The sequence below is a fragment of the Saimiri boliviensis genome, chromosome 2 (genome assembly GCF_048565385.1).
Source record: "Saimiri boliviensis isolate mSaiBol1 chromosome 2, mSaiBol1.pri, whole genome shotgun sequence".
In the NCBI taxonomy this organism is placed as follows: Eukaryota; Metazoa; Chordata; class Mammalia; order Primates; family Cebidae; genus Saimiri; species Saimiri boliviensis.
In genome coordinates, this window is record NC_133450.1 from 108,095,680 (window position 1) to 108,118,221 (window position 22,542).

Sequence of the window (22,542 nt, forward strand, 5' to 3'; positions counted from 1 at the left end):
GGCTACACCCACTGTCCAAGCAGTTCCATTGAGATGAACCCGGTATTTCGATTGGAAATGCAGAGATCACTCACCTTCTGCATTGCTCTCACTGGGAACTGCACTCTGGAGCTGTTCCCATTAGCTATCTTAGCAGAAGTCTCATTTTCTTTCATTCTTTAGGTCCCCTATTACTCTGTTGTTTTCTTTGCTGTGCAGAAGGTTTGTAGTTTGATAGAGTCCCAATTGTTTATTTTTTATTTCATTGCCTGTGCTTTTGAGGTATTATTCATAAAATTTTTTTCAGAACAATGTCCAGAAATGTTTCCTCTATGTTTTCTCATAGTAGTGCTATGGTTTCAAATCTTACATTTAGCTATTTGATCCATTTTGAGTTAATTTTTGCATAGTATGGGAGGTGGAGGTCTAGTTTCATTCTTCTGATATGGATATCCAGTTTTCCTACCATCATTTGCTGAAGAGACTTCCTTTCTCCAATTAGTATTCTTTGTGATTTGTCAAATATCAGTTGGTTGCAGATATGTAGATTAATTTCTGGCATCTCTAGTCTTTCTCATTGGTCCATGTATCTACTTTTTATGCTAGGATCATACTGTTTTAGTTTCTATAGCTTTGTGGTATCTTTTGGAGTCTGGTAATATAATTGATGCCTTCTGCTTTGTTCTTTTTTGTTCAGGATTGTTTTGGCTCTTTGGAGTCTTTTGTGGTTCCATACAAATTTTAAGATGTTTGTGTGTATGTGAAGAATGTCATTGCTATTTTTAGAGAGATTGCATTGAATCTGCAGACTTCTTTGGGTAGAGGCTGGAAAATATAGGGAAATGGGGATATATGGAGGGATTTGTTCAAGGATACAAAATTTGGCTCAATAGGAGGAATAAGTTCTAGTGTTCTATATAGTTGTAGGATAAGTATAATTAACAATAATATGTCATATAGTTTCAAATAGCTTTTAAATATATAGTTCCAAACAGGACATTAAGTATTCCCAAAGAAATTATAAATGCTTGAGATGGTGAATACGCAAACTACCATAGTCTGATTACTACTCATTACACATATCAAAACATTACTATGTACCCCATAAATATATGCAATTATCATTTGTAAATTAAAGAAATTATGTTTCATAGCAAATTAGTTTTAAAAACCTCCTCAGAATTAAAAAATGAAATGGAAAGACAAGTTTTAAAATTCCCCACTCATACCCTCTGGGTGAGAACATAAAATCAGTGTGCTTCTTGAAGGGTCTTTTGTTAAAGTATATTACAAAAAAAATATACATAGCTTTTGACCCAGCTATTCTACTTTTAGAAACTTGTTTCTTTCCACATGTGTGCAAAGAGATATATGTATGAATGTTCAGTGTAGCACTATTGATTTTACATTAAAAACAGCTAAATGTCTCTCAAAGAGTTATCAGGGAAATAAACCACAGTAAACAGACATGGTGAAATATTATGCAAACATTTAAATAATAATGTGGATATTTAAGTGCTTACATGGAAAAGCATCCACGTAACATTATTTTAGAAAGCAGGCTAGAGAATAGTATATGTGAAATGTTCACAAATATAATATGATCCAGCAATTCAGCAATTTAACATCTGGATACAGCCAAAACAATCCAAAGCAAGGCTTTGAAGAAGTATTTGTACACCATGATCATAACAGCATTATTTACAATAAATCCATAGGTGAAAGCATCCCAAATATTCACTGACAGATAAATGAATAAAAAAGTGGTATATCATAAAAATGGGATATTATTCAGCCTTTAAAAAGGAGAAAATTCTGACACATGCTACAACATAGATGAACATTGATGATTTTATGATAAATAAGATAAACCAGTCACAGAAAGGCAAATACAGTATGCTTCCACGTATATGAGGTACTTAGAGTAATCAAAATCATAGAGATAGAAGATAGAATGGTGGTAGCTAGGAGTTAAGAGCAGGAGGAAATGGAAAGTTTTTGTTTTATAGGTATGGACTTTCAGTTTTGCAAAATAAAAAAGTTCTGGATATGGGTTGCACAGTATTGTGAACATAACACTACTGAACTACACATTTAAAATGGCTAAGATGGTAATTGTGTGTATTTTATCACAATATAAAAATTTTTAATAAAAATACTGATTGCACAATTATTTTAGAGTTTTACATTTAGATTTAGTAAATATATTTGCATGTACCTGCTCCTTAAAAATGAATACACCTTTCTTCTTTATATAAAATCAGATTGGCTTGGAAAGTTGCTAGAATAATGTTTCACAAAAATATAATGAGAAACAATACAATACTCACACCAGTCAATATTAACTAGAGAAGAGCATCATAAAGGATGATGCATTATATAGAAGTGAAAGAACATGCAAAACTAGAAGACAGAGAATTTTAAGGAATAAATAGATCATATTTTCTAAGTTATACTCTGTCTAGTGGCATTCAATTACTCTTGGCTTTCCTTCCAGGACATAAGATAATATGCTAAAATAGGCTGTATATCTAGAAAAGCTTTTTATACCGAAGAAACCATCTGGAAATTAATTTGCCTTGAAATTTCTGTGATGTGCTGAGGGCAAAGCTGTAGATGTCATCAATAAGCCATGCAGAGACAATAATTAAATCATGTCCTCCTACCTTAATATATAAAACAAAGAGGGAAGAAGGCATACATAAAGAAAGAGAAGTTTAAACGCCCTCAAAATTTTAATCCAAAAGTGAAGATTATTTGATTGAGCTTCAGATTTTGCATTTATTTCTATAAAATTCACTAAAATTGAAAACTGTCTATTAAATGGAAATAAATAAGTTGTATGATTTTTATTGGGACACATCTAGAGTGGGCCACCCAAATGTGGACATCATTATTATTCATAATATCACATATTAATTATGACAAATAATCAAATATTTTTAACACCCTTCTTTTAAATAAGGCAGTGGTTTCCAACTAGAAGTGACTTTGTCCCCCAGGGACAAATGTCAAGGCAACATTTTTGGTTGTTACCCCTGAGGAACTCTACTGAGATTTACAGGGTAAAACCCAGAGACACTGCAAAACATCCTACAAAGCACAGGACATCTTCCTACAATAAGAATCTTTGAGCCCAAAATGTTAATAGTACCAAGATTGACAAATCGTGTTTCAATAAAAATAATTCATTTAAATTATTTTAAATCGAATGTAATTATAGAACAATCCAGTGTTTTTAAGTTATAAGAATTAGAAAGATTAACATTGTTATAAAAACATAAAACAAGGAAATTTTTTGCAGAATTCCTTCTACAGAAACTGGGTTACAAAAAAGTGTTCAGGTCCTATGTAGCACTGATACTTTAGATACATATTTTTGTGCTTCTAATCTTTTGGAATACCTTTTAAAATACTCTTTTCTTAATAAATGTGTGTGTGTGTGTGTGTGTGTGTGTGTATACAAATATGATTTTACAGTAAAGTGATACTTCCGCTCTTAAGAGAAATTGGACCCTTAAAAAAGCCTAAAAGAGGCAAAGATTTTTGAGGCCATATAAAATCCACAGCTACTTAGACAGAAATACACAAGAAGTGAGGCTGAGAAATCTGTACTCACAGAGAGAGTTAAAGGGCAGCAGTTAACCTTCTAAAGTTAATGGCATGGAAAATTCTGGGACATAGGATTTAGGTTTGAGACTATCAGATTGAAATCTATCCCTTACCTTTATCAGATAAATATTCAGTGAAAGCTTTAAAATAATGGCAAAAAGTATTGTCATTTTGTCTTCTACACGATGATTAACTTCTGCCAATAATACCAAGAATCATAGGGTCTAAAAGGATTGATTTTAGAGTTGGCTGGTTCCATTCTTCTACAATTATTTCATTAATATCTACTATATCTGTCTGATTGCTATTAATCTTCTTAATGATTTACTAAGAATCATGGAGTATCTAGAAAAATTATCTGTTTTTTCTTTACGAAGATTACTTCCTTGTGCCCGAGAAAATGAAAGTGCTATTAAGTATTGTGAGTGAAAAATATCAGAGATAGGTCTGAATCAATTTAGAAAGTTTATTTTGTAAAAGTTAAGGACGTGCTTGTAACACAGCCTCAGGGGGTCCTGATGATGTGTGCCCAAGGTGGTTGGGGTACAGCTTAGCATTATACATTTTAGAGAGACATAAGATATCAATCAATATATGTAAGATATACACATTGGTTTGGTTTGGAGAGCCGGGACAACTCAAAGTTTGAGGGAAAGGTAGGGAGGTGTCCTCCAGGTCATAGGTAGATAAGAGACATAGGTTGCATTATTTTGAGTCTTTGACTAGCCTTTTACTAAATACACAATTTACATGTGAAAACAGAGTGGAGGAAATGTCATTTGTGCCTTAGTCTGGCTCAGTGAATCTGCATTTTTACATAAACAACAGGCCAGTGGAACCATCAGATATCCATTTGTCTCAGGTCAGCAGAGAGATGACTTCAAGTTCTGTCCTTTGTCCTGTACTTGTGAAGATAAGCTATCAATTTATATTATCAGAGTGAAATTCAGCAGAAGTATTTTAGGGTGAAAACCTTGATGCCCGCAACAAAGTTCACTGTGGAAAAATTGTGCGAGATGTATGTAGCTTTTTTATCTTTACATCTAAGCCATCTTATTTAGGAATAAAACGGAAAGCAGGTTTGTCTGACACAGTTCCCAGCTTGACTATTCCCTTTGGCTTAGTGATTTGGGGGTCTTGAGATTTATTTCTGTTCACATCACATCAGCTGAGAGAACATATTAAAGACTATGTTGTATAAGACATTGAAACATTGCTAAGTAATATTTTGCCACTCCATGACTTTGTAGAAGGTTTTTGAAAAAAAAGAAAAACACCATCTACTTACAGCCTGCTCCAATTAATTATACAGGTGTCAATAAATGCCATATGACATTTGTTTTTTAATTTATTATACATAATGCTAGGATAAAATATTTAGTGCTATCACCCTTGATTAAAATAAATTTCAATTTAAAATGTATGATTTTAAAACAACAAGAAGCATTTGCTGCATCGATTTCAAAAAACGTGTTTAAAGATACTAATCACAGGACAGTAGTTTCTGAACACAGTCTGGGTCAAGCAAGAGCAAATGCAAGAGTCTGATTCAATAAGCAGGGTACAAGAAGCAGCAGAATCACTACTTAACAGTCCTACAGAGCTTCTTTATTATTTTGTATTTTCTTCATGTTTATGTTGTTGTCGTGAGGTGATCTAGATATTTTCAAGAACTATTTATACTTTTAAGGTGTGATGTTGGTTGGAACCCGAAGATTTCAGCAAGTTGTCAAGTTGGGAAGGAACAAAGAACTTTTATTTAATGTAGGCTATTATGGTAAAAATATTTTTAACTGAAAAAATTCTTAATTAAAATTTATGTGCATCTGGTACCTGGTGATTTAATAGACCACTCAAAAAACACTAATGTTTGGTGAATGCTTAGCTGTCAAACAGGTTGCAGTGTTCCCTGAGTACTGAAAAAATCATACAGTGGTGGAGAGCATGTTTAATACTGTGGTGGGTGGTAAATAAACCGATGAACTCAGACACTGCCGGGAGTGAAAATAAAGGACTACCCATGCCAAGTTGCCCAGTAGTATGCAGCCTCCTTTACCCAAATGCAGGGACTCAGAGCCATTCATCCCACCTACCCAGGTCCTCCATGCATCACTGCTGTCAGAGGGATTCCAGCTCCTCTCCAATGCTCACATGATGCTAAAGATATGAGAAAGATGAATGCATGCAACGGGAGGAGTGTGGATAACAGATACCCAAGAGAGAATGAGAATTGCAAAAGACAGACTGAACAGACAAGGGAGCTAAATAAGGGTGAGTGCTTGGTAGAGAATTCAGAGTAAGAATTAGAGAGTGAGATAATTTCAAAGAGTTTAAGGCTGCAGGACACTTGCAGAGACAATGCAGAAGGATTCAATAAATACACGCTGTAGGCTATAAGCTTTCCTTACATGGATTTGGGGAGATGAAAGTATATATATTACTTCTAGGTTGTACATAGTATTTCTCTGAATTCAATATTGCAGTAAGATTGAAATATAAAAGGTTCCAGAATTAACTTAGATATATTTATGCCTACATAATTATTTAAATTTTGAAAAGTAGATAGCCATGTCCTTGCATTAAAACTGCCATTTAGCTAGAAGTCTATTACTTACATATTTCTAAAGTAACATGAAGTGTCAAAGTAATTAGAACATATATGTGTGACCCTAAATCATATAGTTTCCTAAATATCCCTTATTATTTTGTGTGTTAGAACAGCCAATATTTTATGTTGATAAAAAAAGCACAAGACTCTTATTTAACTGTGAGAATCTAAATAAATTTAACACCATGATATAAAATTCTCAGGAAAGAAGGATAGTTGTGGTGACAATATGTGTTAGAAATTGTTTCTGAATGTAGAGTAATTTTCCTTTGTTCCTTCTGTTGGTTCAAACTGCATTGACTATCAGTCTAGTTAGTTCCTATTACAAACCGGTTTGTATTTCATGAAGGAAAATTATCCCAAAGAATATGTAACACGATGTACAAAAAAATATGGTTCACAACAAGTATGTTCCCAAAGACACCCATACTCCTATGCTGAATCAGAATGCTAATGTCCTTTGAGCCACAGCCAACATTTCCAAGTGTGTGGTTTTAGTGTGCTTTCTTGCAAAGCTCAAAGCTTGTTGTCTAAAAAATGCAAATAAGTATTATTATAAAAGATCAGATGGAAATTGCTATGGGCTGAATCGTGACCCCCAAAATTCATATTTAAAGCTCTAACCTTCAACATGACTATACTGTACTTGAAGATATGGTTTTCAACGAATAATCATGTTTAAATGAAGTCGTCAGGGAGGAGCCCTAACTTGATAGCATTAGTGCCCTTATAAGGAGAGAAATTATTAGAGCTCTCTACCCTGTGAGAACACATAAGAAGGCAGGCATCTATAAGCCAAGAAGAGAGCCTTCTTCAGAGCCCAAATTAGCTAGCACCTTGATTATGCACTTCTCAGCCTCAGACTGTGAGAAAATTATTTTCTGTTCTTAAACCATCCAGACCATGGTGTTTTGTTACGGCAGCCTGAGCTAATACAAAAAGGTACACAAGTGCCACTGCCACTTTCCAGATTGAAAATTGAAGGAAATTTTTAGATATTTATCTAAAGAAAGATATTAGAAAATAATACATATATAAAATGTAAAGATATTTTAGCAAGGTATGTCACAATGGTCAACATTTTCATAATTTGTACTTTTCGTCTTTTATGGATCATGCTTTTGGCTTTGTATTTAAAAAGCCATTGCCAATCCAAGCATTGTGGTATACCTGTAGTCTTAAATACCAGGGAGGCTGAGGCAAGAGGATTACTCGAACCCAGGAATTTGAGGATACAATGAGCTATAATTGTGACACTGTACTCCAGCCTGGGCAACAGAGAGAGACAGCCTGTCTCTAAACCAAATAAAGTAATTAATTAATTAACTGAAAATAAAAATAAAAACTCATTGCCAAATCTTGTCACCTATATTTTCTCCTATGTTTTCTTCTAGAACTATTAGAACTTAGAGTTGTATAGTTAATGATCCATTTTGAGTTAATTTATGTGCAATGAATTACATTTGTGCCTAGATACATTTTTATCCAGATATCCAATAGTTTTAGTATCGTTTGTTGAAAAAACTATTCTTTCTACATTTAACTGCCTTTGCTTCCTTGTTGAAGATTTATTGACTGTATTTGTAGTCTATATTAGGCTCGCTATTCTGTTCCATTTGTCTATGTGTCTATTATTTTTCCAATCCCATTCAGTCTTTATTATTCTAGCTGTATAGCAAATCTTGAGATTGGGTTGAGTTTTCCAAATTTATTGCTTTTTTACAATACAGTATGGATATTTTAGATGTTTTATCTTTCCATATAAACTTAGATTACTTTTTTCAATATCTATGAAATAACTTACAGAATTTTGATTGAGGACCTGTTGCATCTATAAATCAAGTTGGAAATAATTTATATTACAATATTGAGATTTCCAATCTATGAAGACAAAACATCTCTCCAATTATTTATATTTCCTTCATTTTCTTTAGAGTTTTATAGTTTTCTACATATAGGTTCTACATATGCATTGTTAGATTTTTACCCAAGTATTTCATTTTTATGTGCAATTATGAATGGTTATTATAAATTTTGTATTTTAAATTACCACTGTTTATTGCTGGTATAAAATAAAATAATTGCCTTTCATATAAAAACTTTGCATCCTGTGACCTCCCTATACTCACAGATTTGTTTCAGGAAGGGTTTTGCTTTTTGTTTTGTACTTTGGAATCTCCCACATAGACAGTCATGTCATTTGCAAGCAAAGACAGATCTAGTCCTCTGAAATCTGTATACCTTGTATTTACTTCCCTTTCTTATCTTACTGAACTTGTTAGGACTTCCAGTATGCTATTAAATAGAGTAGTAAGATAGGACTTACTTGGTTCATATTTAGATATGACCAAATATTCAGTTTCTCAACAGTAAGTATGATGTTCACTGTAGGATTATTTTGTAGATATTCTTTATAAAGATGAAGACACTCCCTATATTCCTAGTGTGCTTAGGGTTTTTATTGAGAATGGTTGTTGAATTTTGTAATTGCCTTTTCTGCATCAATTGATATGATCATATAATTTCCCCATTTTAGCCTCTTGATGTGGTTTATTACACTAACTGGCTTTCAAATGTTGAACTAATCTTGCATACCCAATCTCAGTTGGTTTTGGTGTGTCATTTGTTTTTTAAAAAATAATCATTGTAAACCCTAAATCAGATCACAGAATTCTCCTGTTTTAAATTCTGCAACAGCTTTCTAGTGCTATTACTATGTTCTGTTCTCTCTGCTCAGAATATTTTTGCATAAATGACTCCTTCTCATCCCCAGGCCTCAGATAAGATATCTTTCAGAGGATGCTTCCTTGAATTCCTATCTGAAACTGTCTCCATTTTCAGTTACTCTTTATCACAACACCACATTCTCTTGTCCTCAAAGCAATATTTAAAATTTTAAAGTTTACTTGTCTGTTGATCTTATTTGCTTTTTCATTTGAGAGTGGAAAAACTGTCTCTCTCAATCATCTATCTATTTCCAGTGCCCACTACAGACTTTGAATCATAGGAGCTAAACAATATTTGTGTTTAGAGGTCCTTGGAGGTACCCTAGTCAAGCCCTCATCTGTTGTTGAAATTTCTGCCACAAATATCATAGACAAAGAGTTTCTGTTAGACATCTCAAATTATGGGGATCCTACTACTTCCCAAGGCAACCCATTTTATCTTTGGACAACTCCGAAATCTCTGTTTACCCAGCATTTTAGTCCTAACCCAAGCACTCTGAATAACCAATCCACTCGCCTGAGATCCCTCAAATAATTGTCAGTTCTCTTGTACTCTCTCCAAGCCTGGCTTTCTTACCCAATCTCTCTAGTTTTCAGCCCCTTCACCATCCTAGGTATTTTTTCCTCGGAGTGCATTAACTGTGTTGATTTCCACCTTCAGATGAAAGCCAAGAAATAAACCAGAGCCCCAGGAGTGGTCAGATAAAAGCAAAGTGGAGGCCAACACCACCCTTATTCTTGGTTAGTGAATTTCAAAGCATTCTTTCTAACAGCAGCTCCACCTCCATGGTTTATTCTAAAATAACATCTCATGTGGCACTTTAATAAACATAAAAACTGGGCATTCTGGCTGAAATGGAGCAGGGGCCAGGAATCTCATTTTCTTAGCCTCTTCCTCAATCTCCACCTCCCCTAGGCAGCCCTTAGGCAAACTCCTCAGAACCCTAAAATCTATTTCTGTGCATTTCACCTCAAAGACTTTTCAATTTTCATAGCTGTCCCCAAGGTTGACTCACAGTATGATTATGGACAGTAAAACTCCGGAACATTTTTTAAAGTACATGAGTAACACATGAAAACAAGCTTTTGTAATTAGTCCAATTAAAAAAAAAAAAAAAAACAGAGAAAGAAAGATCAAGAAATAGGAATGCTAAGGGGGTGGAGCAAGATGGCAGAATAGAAGCCTACACTTTAATTTACCCTGTTGGGACACCAAATTTTAACAACTCTATGCACACATAAAACACCATCACAAGAACCAAAATTCAGGTAAGCATCACAGTACTGGTTTTAACTTCATATCACTGAAAGATACATTGAAGAGAGTAGGAGAAATTGTCTTGGAATCACTGACACCACCCCATCCCAATTCCCCAGAAGCAGCACGGCCACACAGAGAGTTTGTGAACTTTGGGAAGAGTAAGTGTATTAGTCCATTTCCATGTTGCTGGTAAAGAGACACCTGAGGCTGGGCACTTTACAAAACAAAGAGGTTTGATTGGATTTACAGTTCCATATAGCTGGGGAAGTCTCACAATCATGGCAGAAGGCAAGGAAGAGCAAGTCATGTCTTACATGGATGGCAGCAGACAGAGCATTTATGCGGGATTTCCTCTTTTTAATACCATCAGATCTCATGAGACTTATTCACTGTCACGAAAACAGTACAGGAAAGACTTGACTCTGTGATTCAACTATCTCCCGGTAGGCCCTCCCACAACACACAGGAATTCAAGAAGAGATTTGGGTGGAGACACAGCCAAACCATATCAGGAAGCACAGCAACTTGCAGACTTTACACTGAACCTCAGTGCTGCCCTATCACAGAGGAGAATAAAGCCATGCTAGGCATAGCCAGTGACTGCATGGAGGGAACATTTGGCCGAGCCACAGTCAGAAGAGAATCAGCTATCCCAGCAGTTGGTATTTGAGTTTCTTGGCAGGCCTTGCCACCATGGTCCAAAGTGCTCTGGGGTCCTAGATACACTTGAAAGGCATTCTCAGACACTAGAATTGCAACCCTAGTGCTAGGCTGCACTTAGAGCCAGAAGACTAGGGTGGCACATAACCTAGGGAGACACCAGCTGGCATGGCTAAGAGAGTGCTTGCACCACCATTCCCCCAACCCCAGGCAGTGATTCCCACAGCAATAAATGTAACCCCTTCCTTCTGCTTAAGGAGATTAGAGGGAAGAGGGAAGAGACCTTTGTCTTGCATATTGGCTTCACTGCTCTATTTTACCAAACACTTAAGAAAGAACTAATAACAATCCTACTCAGCCTGTTCTGAGAAATACAAGAGGAAATATTTCCAAACTCATTCTATGATGCCAGTATTATCCTGGTGCCAAAACAAGACAGAGACACATTTAAAAAAGAAAACTACAGGCAAGTATCTCTGGTGAAAAATGATGTAAAAATTCCCAACAAAATACTACCAAACCAAATTTGACAATACATTAAAAAGATCACTGATTACCAAGTGGAACGTATCCCTTGGATGCAAGGATGGTTCAGCATTTGCAAATCAATGTGATACAGCATATCTACAGAATAAACAACAAAATCATATGACCATATTAATGGATGCTGAAACAGCATTTGATTACCTTCAATATCACTTCATGATAAAAACCCTCAGAAAACTGGGTATAGAAGGAACATAACTCACCATAATAAGAAACCATGTATGACTGACCCATAGCTAGTACACGCAAAGGGGGAAAAATGAAAAGCCTTTTGTCAGATCTGGAGCATGACAAGGATGCCCGCTTTCACCTCTGTTATTCATCATAGTACTGGAAGTCCTAGCTAGCTAGAACAATCAGATATCTATTTGTGGCTTTTACTAAGTAAAATAACTCAAACAGAATTCCTTGCATGTGTGTGCGTGAGTGTCTATGTGTTTGTGTGTGTGTGTAAAGGATCACGTTTTAGCAATTAATCTATAGATTTATATTGTACTTTTAAAAGTACTTGTTAAAAATTCCAAGCTGCTTATATTGATGAATATGAAAACTAAGTCAACTGTAGTGTTGGTACACTGAAATATAATTTAGTACAAGTTAATTTAATTTGTAATTGTGAAGGGTATGTGAATATTAATACTTTATTTTCTTGAAATGGGATCTTGCTATGTTGCACAGGCTGGTCTTGAACTCCTGGACTCAAGTTATCCACCTCAGGCTACTGAGGAGCTGAAATTACAGGTGTGCAACATCATGCTTGACACATTTTTTAAAGACCAAAATAATACATATGAATACTCCAGTTTCACATACTTTTCTGATATAATCAGTAATTCTAGTTTCCTTATCATCCTCCCAGAAATACCTCTTCTATACAAAAACATGTAAATGTATATGCTTGTGTGCTGTATGTTTACTATTATAATATTTTAAAACTATTACATAAGACAGGCATTAAAGACTGACAAAAATAGAGCAGGCCATACATTCTGATCATGGTAAAAAATCAACAAGACATATCATGAGTTTTAGGGAGAAGTCAAAAGGCAGTACAATAGAAATAATTAATTTAAAGAGGCATTAGAAATATCTCCCCATACTTCCCCACTGATAGTAACAAGAGACACACAAATTCCTAGGTAGACAGGAACAGGTCCCTGGTAAAACTTGACCTTCAAGCTAAGTATAAAGTCTGAAAATCAAGCTACCAGTTTCCCACGAGTTCCAGACAGAATCCATGGAACAGAGAGCTTCCATTCCTGTTTTACCCACTCTCTCTCAATTGGTTCTTTCTGAATAATGCCTTTTAACCAATTGAATAGTGCCTTTTCCAAGCCCACCTACAAACCAATCAGCACACACTCCCCCATTGTAGGCCCATAAAAACCCTGAACTCAGCCTCACAGATGGCTACTTCTACCCACTTTCAGGTCCCCTCTCACTGTTGAGAGACTTTCTTTTACTCAATAAATCGTACTCTGCCTTACCCCCTCTGGTGTCCATGTACCTTATTCCTCTCGGATGCAGGACAAGAACCTGGAACTCACTGAACTGTGAGAGTGAAGGAGCTATAATGCTCCTGCTCACCAAGCTATGGGTGGCTGGAGTAGAAGAGCTGCAATACTCCTGCCCAGAGAACTACAGGAGTACAAAAGTCACATTACCACCATCACCACTTTACCCTTTATTTACCTGGACAAGTAAAGAGAGTCCACGAAAAGTTCTTAGAGAACTTAACTAACATGGACATTGTGAAGCTGGGGTTCAGAAGGAAAAGAAAACGAGTTGAAAATCAAGAAGCTGGTGGTAGCTGTCTTCCTGGAAAGAAAATGAATAGAGAAACACTGGCCATGCCCAACTGTGCACTGTGGGCATAAGCTTTATGTTTTTATATCAAAATTAAGTTTGAAGTATTAATATTATTTTGTACTATATTTTTTATAACCAGAAAATGAGAGAAGAAACTCTTAGATCCATGAAATATTTTCACCCAAGTGAAAAAAAGTGAAGATCTGGTGTCTGTTTTTTGAAGGTATTAATGTGGTGGGGACTATTTTACCATTATGTCACTATTGTCTTGCTCTTTCAAGGAACTTACTTTGTATGAGTGCATTTTTTTTTCTACAGAAATGGAGCCATAATATTTATATTATAATATGGCTTCACATTTTTCTCTTAATAATATACGATTTGAAGAAATTTTCACATCAATTCATATACCTCTAACCTCATCATTTTTCCTGATTGTTTAATAAACAATTTTATTGTTGTACTGCAAGTTACTTAACCAGATGCTTACTGATAACATTTAGGTTGTTTTCCACCTATTGATCTCGCATCAATATTTTAATTAATATATGCAGAATGGGTACTTGTCCAACACAAATATATCTAGGATATATTTCCTGCAAATTAAATATTTATCAAAGGATGGTATTTTTACATTTTTGATAGATATTGCTAAATTTTCCTCAGTGGAAATTAGGAATTGTTACTGTTGTGATTGTTTTTATTTGAATTGGTTTATTGTCTCATGTTCTTGAATGTCTTGGTTTCTTTGATTATCATTGATTTTTAGATAAATATAAGGTACTTTTATTTCAGTTGCGTTTTGTTTAGGAGAAATAAGAGGTGCCTATTATCTCTTAGCCAGCCACGAACTATATCTCAGAGAACCTGCTCTCACTAAGTGGGCAACAGGTCAGTTACCCCACTTTGTTTGCCATGGTTGATTACTCAAGAGTTGGACAGCTGATGCATACAGGGCCAGACAGATTCTCCTCTGCCTCAGATTAAAATCAGAACTGAAAGACACTAGCTACTGTCTGTTTGGTCTTTATAACTTGAAACTGCTGTCAAGATTGTCTGTACAATGATTTCTGCCTTTTGCATGGGAGGCAAGGAAAGTCAGTCTACAGACATGGAATAAAAAAGCAACTGTGCACTACAAAGCAGAGGTACAAATACACATATCTTCAGAACACAAACAAGAGGTGTGCGAGGGAGGGAGAAGGGAGGGAAAGAGGGAAGGGGTAGGAGAGGGAAAGAGAGAGAGAAACACCTAGGGCATAGTAAGAAAGCAAGAAAAATTATTTAGTTTTGGTACAATCTAATGTCTAGGCCTAACTACCTTTGACACAAAGCTGCAAAAACAGCCTGTTTTCTGAGCTACTCCCATATTCTTACAATAATTTTCTAATAAGAAAAGAAAATTATTAAGCTGGTTTGTGTGACTGTCCATTACTTACAAATAATAAATTCAGAAAGAGACATTGTAATAAATCAAGTTTGTTTCCTAATTACTAAAAGAATCTTAATATATATTAGCAATTGTTTCAAAGAGTATTTTTTAGTCACAGTGTAATTAAAGATTGATATCCTGAAAAAAGCAACGAAAATAAGACTAAAGCAAGATGATAGAAAAGTAACAGATAGATACAAAAAAGTAAAATTAAGCTATATTACTATGTGAACAGTTTTTGCAAGTTCAGTAAGTTACTCTATCCCATTTATTTGCTTCTTTACTCCTAGAGAAATTTGTTTTATTTGTAAAATATTCCACAACTGAGATTTGCCTAGGTTTTTTTTTTTTTTTAAGTATTAGATGCAAGGTTTTACAAGGGTAATAACAAGATCGAATTTACATCTAAAAAGAGAACGGGTCAGTAAGGTCAAGAAGAATTCTAGTGGGCTAACTGTTCATAAGTGGTAAGAAGAAGAAAGGAATCAGTTGGTGCAACTAAGTGGAGGGTAGTTTCACTACTGAGATAGTGCAGATTAGGAAATGAGAAAACTTGGTTAGGAAGAGACAAGAATATTCTGTTTACAATAGCAAAGACCGGGAACCAACCCAAATGCCCATCAATGATAGACTAGACAAAGAAAATGTGGCATATATACACCACGAAATATTATGCAGCCATAAAAAAAGGATGAGTTCATGTCCTTTGTAGGGACGTGGATAAATCTGGGAACCATCATTCTCAGCAAACTGACACAAGAACAGAAAACCACATACCACATGTTCTCACTCACAGGCAGGTGTTGAACAATGAGAACACATGGGCACAGGGAGGAAAACATCACACACTAGGGTCTTTTTAGGGTTGAGGGGTTAGGGGAGGGACAATGGGGGGTGGGGAGGTTGAGGAGGAATAACATTGGGAGAAATGCCTGATGTAGGGAAAGGGGGATGGAGGTAGCAAACCACCATGGCATGTGTGTACCTATGCAATAATCCTGCAAGATCTGCACATGTACCCCAGAACTTAAACTATAATAAAAAACAAAAATAAAAAAGAAACATATAAAATTTAAGATAACTACTAATCAGCTCCAGGTAGAACCAAGGAGGGCAAATACTGAATACATGTGTTCAGACTTCTGCAAAGAATTTATGGCAGGATATAAATATTTCAGAACCATGATACAGAGAAGGATAGCTGAGTGCATACTTAAAACCATATAAGTAAATAATCATAATCAGAGTAGTAAAAGAAAAGAGGCCAAGGAGAGAGCCTGGAGAATTTATATATTTAGAGTAGGAAGAAATCAAGAAGAAATATACACAGGTATATAGAATTTGAAGTAAAAGATTGGAGGTAGCAGGGTGGGAGGTGGGTGAGGGATAAGAAATTATTTAGTGGATACAATGTATACTATTTGGGAGATGGCTACACCAAAAGCTCAGACTTCACTACTACACAATATTTATGTAACAAAACTGTACTTATAGCCCTAAATCGATATAAACACAATGGAGCAGTGTTCAGCCGAGAGAGAGAGAGAGAGAGAGAGAGAGAGAGAGAGAGAGAGATTCTGTCATTGGCAACATGGGTCGAACTGGAGAACATTTTTAAGTGAAATAAGCCACCCACAGAAAGACAAACTTTACATGTTCTCGCTCATTTGTAGGAGCTAAAAATTAAAACAACTAAACTCATGGAGATAGAGAGTAGAATGATGGTTACCAGAGGCTCAGGATGGTAGTGGGAAGAGGGAAGGAAATGGAAAAGGTTGATGAGTATGAAAATATAGTTAGATACAATAAGTAACATCCAGTATTTGATAGCACAACAGGGTGACTGTAGTCAGCAATAATTTGTTTTACATTTTTAGAATAACTGAGGGAAGACAACTGGAATCTTCATAACACAAAGAAATGATGACTGCTTGAGTTGATGGGTACCCCATTTACCCTAATGTGATTACTACACATGCTATGCTTGTATCAAAATATCTCATATACCCCAAATATATTCACTTACTATGCATCTATAAAAATTAAAAAGTTTGAAAAGTAAAAAATAAAATAAAGTGACTTAAAGAAGAATTGTCAATGATAATTAACATCGCTCAGAAATCAAGTAAGACAAAAAGAGACCATGACAATCTGATATACCTTGACTACAGCAGTACAGGAAAGTTGCGGGACAGAGTTCCAGTTAGAGTTAGCTAAGGAGAGACCTTAAGTGATGACTTATAAACAGTGAATATAAACCATTCTTTTAGATTTATTTTTGTTGTTTTTTGAGAAAAATGGAGTACCAGTATGTAGTAATAGCTGCAATAAAATATGAGTTGAACAGGTTAATTTTGTTGGTTGCTTGTTATTTTTATAGATATGAAACTATTGGTCATGTTAGTAGTATTATGGGGACAAACTAGGAGAGAGGGAGAGAAAGGTAACAGCAGACAAAAGAGAATAACTACAGGAGCAAAATCACTGTAAATGAAGTAATTTTGGAAGCCTATGCTATAATGAGTGGTGTTCTTAGAACAACATATTATCCGTTCAAATCAGTGTGTGGGTTCAAATATTTGGTAGATGAGGAAATACCAGAATTCCTGAAAATATAGGTAATCATTTGGCTTGAATGAGAAGTTGAAAATAGATACAAGGCTACTGGTACCAAGGCTGCCAAGGGAATGTGGAAAAAGGAAAGATCATGTTCAGAGTAAGTGTCACAGAGTGGTTCTGCATTCTTGTAGCAGGAACAGTGATGTGTTCAGCTTGGTTGTCATCAGGTAGATGAGAAGCAAAGTCACTAGAAGGCTGTGATTTTCTAGAACTTTCCTCCATAGGGTTTAGGACTATAGACACATACACCAATAAAATGGTTTAGATTCAAGAGATGTTCTAAGGTTTAGAGTATCTACAAAGTTCTAGTTATTATATTTGGTAAAAGTGACAATGTAACTTAGTAGAAACGATTCATATAAAGATTTCAGGAAAATTCATTACTCACATTGGAAAAGCATTGTTACAAACATTTAAGTCCATATGTATTAAAAATTGAAATGTCAAAATTAAAACAAAAAAGTACAAATTAAACAAAAGTAGATGCACATAATCTAGCAGTGAGGAAAGATTTTCAAAACCTGAGGCAGGCAAAAAATTTTCAAAAAAGAATATATAATTTACTACCCAAAATTTCTCATTTCTATCCATTAATCTAGAAATTTAAGTACAAACAATAATCTGAAGGAAACAGAAACACACACACACATTATATATATAATGTATACATATACACAGTATACATATGTGTATATATACATATATAATATATAATATGTATATATTATATACGTGTATATATGCATTATGTGTGTATATATATATATATATATATATATATATATATATACACACACACACACACAAACATGCAGTGACAGGATTACCAGTTGCACTGTTAAGAAAGTTTTTAAATTAGTGCAGTAACAAATAGGCAAATGTCACAATATGCAAATCAAGCATCTATAAATAGATAATCAAAATTTTTTACTTTAATGAAAATCTTTGACATTACTTAATATATGATAAAAATAAATGTTGACTATATAAGAAAATACTCATTTCACTAGTAATAAAAAAAATTGAAAAAGTAAATCGTGGGTGTTCTTTTTTCCTAACCATATTACAAAGAGAAAAAAAAGAAAATATTCTGCCTTGATAGAATTTCTGGAAACGTGTGCTATCTGAATTTATTGATGAAAGTAGAAATTAATGTGCAAGATTTACAGTAAAATTTGGCAGCATGCATCAAGACCCCTAAAAAAGTTCAACCTTGCAAGTCACCATAGAGAGATCCTTAGGCTTTGAACATAGAACATGTAGCAATGATGTAAAATGTCATGATTAAATATAAAACATTCTGAATGTCCAACAATAAGAGCATCTAGGTAAATTTTAGTACATTCACATAATGAATAGACATGACATTATTAAAATTATGTTTACTTAAAACCACCATCTTAATTTAGTGTGATCTTAATGCTATAAATACAAATGTATATGGAGAAGGAGAAAGAGGCAGAGGCATAATGAGATGAAGTTAACAAAACAGAGCTGAGAGTTACAAAGTAGAAATAAAGGTGATTTCTGGTTAAATAGAAGTATAATTTTTTTCCTTAAATATCTACATTTTTCAAATATGCAGTAAGTATTAAAATCAATGAGAATAAATTTTATCAGTCATATATAATATGATATGAAATCTTTGAAAAAATAGCTAAATCTAAGCATGGAGTGGTTTCCTTTTTAATTTTGACTTTGATTTTAGATTCAGGGGGTACATTTGCAGGTTTGTTACATTGGAATATTGTGTGATGCTGACGTTTGGGGTACAATTGATCCAGTTACTCAGGAAGTGTCCATAGTACCTAACAGGTAGTTTTTTCAGGCCACACCTTCCTCCCTCCTTCACTCCTTTTGTAGTCTTTAGTGTTGTTTACATCTTTGTGTCCATGTGCACCCAATGTTTAGATCCCATTTATGAGTGAGAACATGCAGTATTTGGTTTTCTGTTTCTGCATTAATTCACTCAGGGCAATGGCCTCCAGCTGCATCCAGGTTGCTGCAGAGGGTATGATTTTGTTCTTTTTTATGACTAAAAGTATTCCATGGTGTATATGTATCAGGGCCATTAATTTCTACTCATCTCAACTTCTCATTTAATTTTCTTCTAAACTCTTCACCTATATATGAAGGATTACCAAGCAAAGAAACTACGGTTCTCAGACAATAGAAATTATTCCTGTGGAAACGCCATTATCACTTTTGCCTACAAAATTTAAAAATCAAAACCTGCTTTCCAACAAAATAAATATGTTAATTTATAAACTCAAACATATCACTCATTTATTGAACAAGAATCATAGACTATAATAAATGCAACAAATTAGAGGCCTTTGAGAGTAGAAAATAGCTTATAAAAAGTGTTAGTTGTATCCAAAAGGTAGCTAAAGCCAAATGTACTAAAAATAATTTGAAGGTTTTATATAACGTATTTTCCTTTCATTTAATCACTTAAGATATGAACATTCCACTAAAACACATTTTTAAAACATCACATTTCCAAATTTTTTTTCTACTTTAATCTTTACAAACTCCATTGAAACCATATACACTTATTTTCTAATTGCTGTTTTCCCTTCATTCTACATCTTCTATATTGTAATAATGAATAATTATAATTCTATATAATCCTTTAGCAAAATGAGTATCATAATTTGAGAGAAAGAAGAGGACATTTAAGTGGGGGTAATGTTTTGAAGGCAATGAGTAAAGCATATTTTGAAGTGCAGAGTTTCTGATTTCTGGCATACTGTTCTATACTATCAATAATACATCTCATTACGTTGTAGTAACATGAAATGATTATGACCAAAGTTATTTTAAGCTGTCTCTCTAGTGGAAATACTGCATTTTGTACTTTCATACTCAGGTGAAGGTTTTCAGATTCAGGAAGAAATGTGTTATTCTGATGTGCTACCTAAAAACTTAGAAACTGACAGTGTCTAGATGAGTGCTTATAAAAATCATGGACATCCCTTTGAAGATCTCCCAGGATCCTCCCAAAATGACCAATGCCAAAAAGTGAGGATGACAGTAGTCATGATACCACCAAAATGAGGTCATAGTCAGGACTCCACTTAGTGAGCATGTTTACTAAGAGACAGGAATGTTACATTTGTATTTTATATTTTCCAGAGCACAAATTGGTGACAGAAATTAAAAAGAGCAAAGATGAGTCAGGAAAAAAAGATGCATACCGTAACAGTCACAAGTCCTATTAATTTCTTCTTCCCGTTGTCTATGGAGATTCAAGACCACGATTGCCATCTCCTTTCTTATCCCCTAAAATAAAAAAACAATAAAGTTCTAGGAACATAAGCAATTTTTCCAGGTTTCTTTTATGCAATTATCCTATGGGATTCAGAGATAATATTTGTATTTGTTTTAATAATGTGCCATTATTCTGATAAAAGGAACAATATGTCTTTTATGCCTAATGAAAAGGGCTGTCTTATTGCCAACTGTCCACATGCTGTTTATTAATATCTATGCAAAGCTTTCTGGGGTCCCTATTTGAGATACTGATTTCTATTGTACAGTCCCTTTACTTCTTGATTCTAGCTACTCTCTTTCTTAGTTTTGTCCTGTTTCATCTCAAGTATCCCTAATTCAGAAGCCTTTAGTGGGAGTGACCTTGACTCATACCCTCACTTCTGCTTTCTTTCCTAATAATAACCTAGATCATATTTCATCCTCTAGGTTGGATCTTGGATGTGTGAAAATGGAGAAAATGTGTAGAATTAAAATAGAGATGCTTATTGTGCAAGAGTTAACTAAATAAGATTTTGCACTTGGTAATTATTTTTAGAAGAAAAGGTATGATTATATAATCCAGTATGGTCAGTGCTACAACTTTGTTGTTCTCTTACACTGCTTCAATTTGAAAGTCAAATCAATTCTCAAAAAAATGAGTATATTTAGTTATCCTAAGATTGTGATCAAATTTAATGATAAACATCTAAACATCTTGTCAACTGGGAAAAAAGATAGTTATTCAAAACTTGGACACAATGTTATCGCATGACTCAGATACACTGTATCCTTATAGTTTATGAAAATTATGTAAGAAAAAAATGTCCAAAGTGTAACTGCATAAAATCTAATGAATAGAAATATGTCTTAAAAAATAGAGCCTAGTTAAGAATAGTTAAACCTAGGAACAGGTCGGGCGTGGTGGCTCACGCCTGTAATCCCAGCACTTTGGGAAGCCGAGGTGGGTGGATCGTGAGGTCAAGAGATCGAGACCATCCTGGTCAACATGGTGAAACCCTGTCTCTACTAAAAATACAAAAAATTAGCTGGGCATGGTGGCGCGTGCCTGTAAATCCTAGCTACTCAGGAAGCTGAGGCAGGAGGATTCCCTGAACCCAGGAGGCGGAGATTGCGGTGAGCCGAGATTGCGCCATTGAACTCCAGCCTGGGTAACAAGAGAGAAACTCCGTCTCAAAACAAACAAACAAACAAACAAAACAAAACAAAACAAAAAAACCTAGAAACAGATCAGAAGTAGGCAAACTTAAGGGAGAAAATAATAAAACAAGAAGGAAGGTCAAAATTCACAATTCAAGGAATCTGAGAGGCACTTTTCTTTTTCTTAAAAATCTCATTGGACTGACAGAAGGAAAATAAAGGTACAAATATATTCATAGCCCTAATAAAGAGGTGAGACACAAATTATTAGCAAGTATAACATGGAAGAATTTCTGAAAATATAAGGTAGACATAAGAGAATTAAAAGAAACCCATGAAAATATAGGAACTTTAATCTACTCAGTGATCAAAAGGACTTTCTAAATATTGAGTTATTAAACAAAAATCTTATAATCACTCTAGGAACAGAGTGAACAAGATACAAAAGTACAAGTAGATTTTTATTTTGTCATTAGGCTTTCAGTGAAAGAACTGCAAACCAGTTGTATCAGATTTCAGCAGAGCTGCCAACAGCTTTTGCCCTGGGGCAGTAAGGTGGCAAGTGGACATGAGGTTTGCCAAACAAGTTGTTGGGGATGGAGATAAAATCAAGCAGAGACCCAGATTAATTCTGGACACAATGGTAGATGTACAGCCTGCACCAAGAAAGTAAACTGCCTCAACATCCTAAAGAAAACTGACAGAAAATTTCATGCAACCCTCTCATTCCCAATAATCAGATGAAGATTTCTAAGATTATAATCTCAATTCATTACTGTAGAAAGAAATTGTACTTATGCAGATGATACTTACTCCACCTGTCAATAGTATTCATTCTAAGTCCTCATTAATAAAGATGGACAATGAAGAATCTACA

General features: G+C 34.6%; 1 protein-coding gene across 1 annotated transcript in view; it reads right to left on the reverse strand.

The window, feature by feature from the left end:
• Nucleotides 1-22,542, reverse strand: part of LOC101052147 (ADP-ribosylation factor-like protein 2) — an 889,888-nt gene that overhangs the window by 101,576 nt on the left and 765,770 nt on the right. Inside the window, exon 3 of the transcript XR_012516387.1 lies at nt 20,453-20,537. The gene's annotated coding sequence lies outside the window, so the exon portion shown is untranslated. The remainder of the gene's footprint in view (nt 1-20,452; nt 20,538-22,542) is intronic.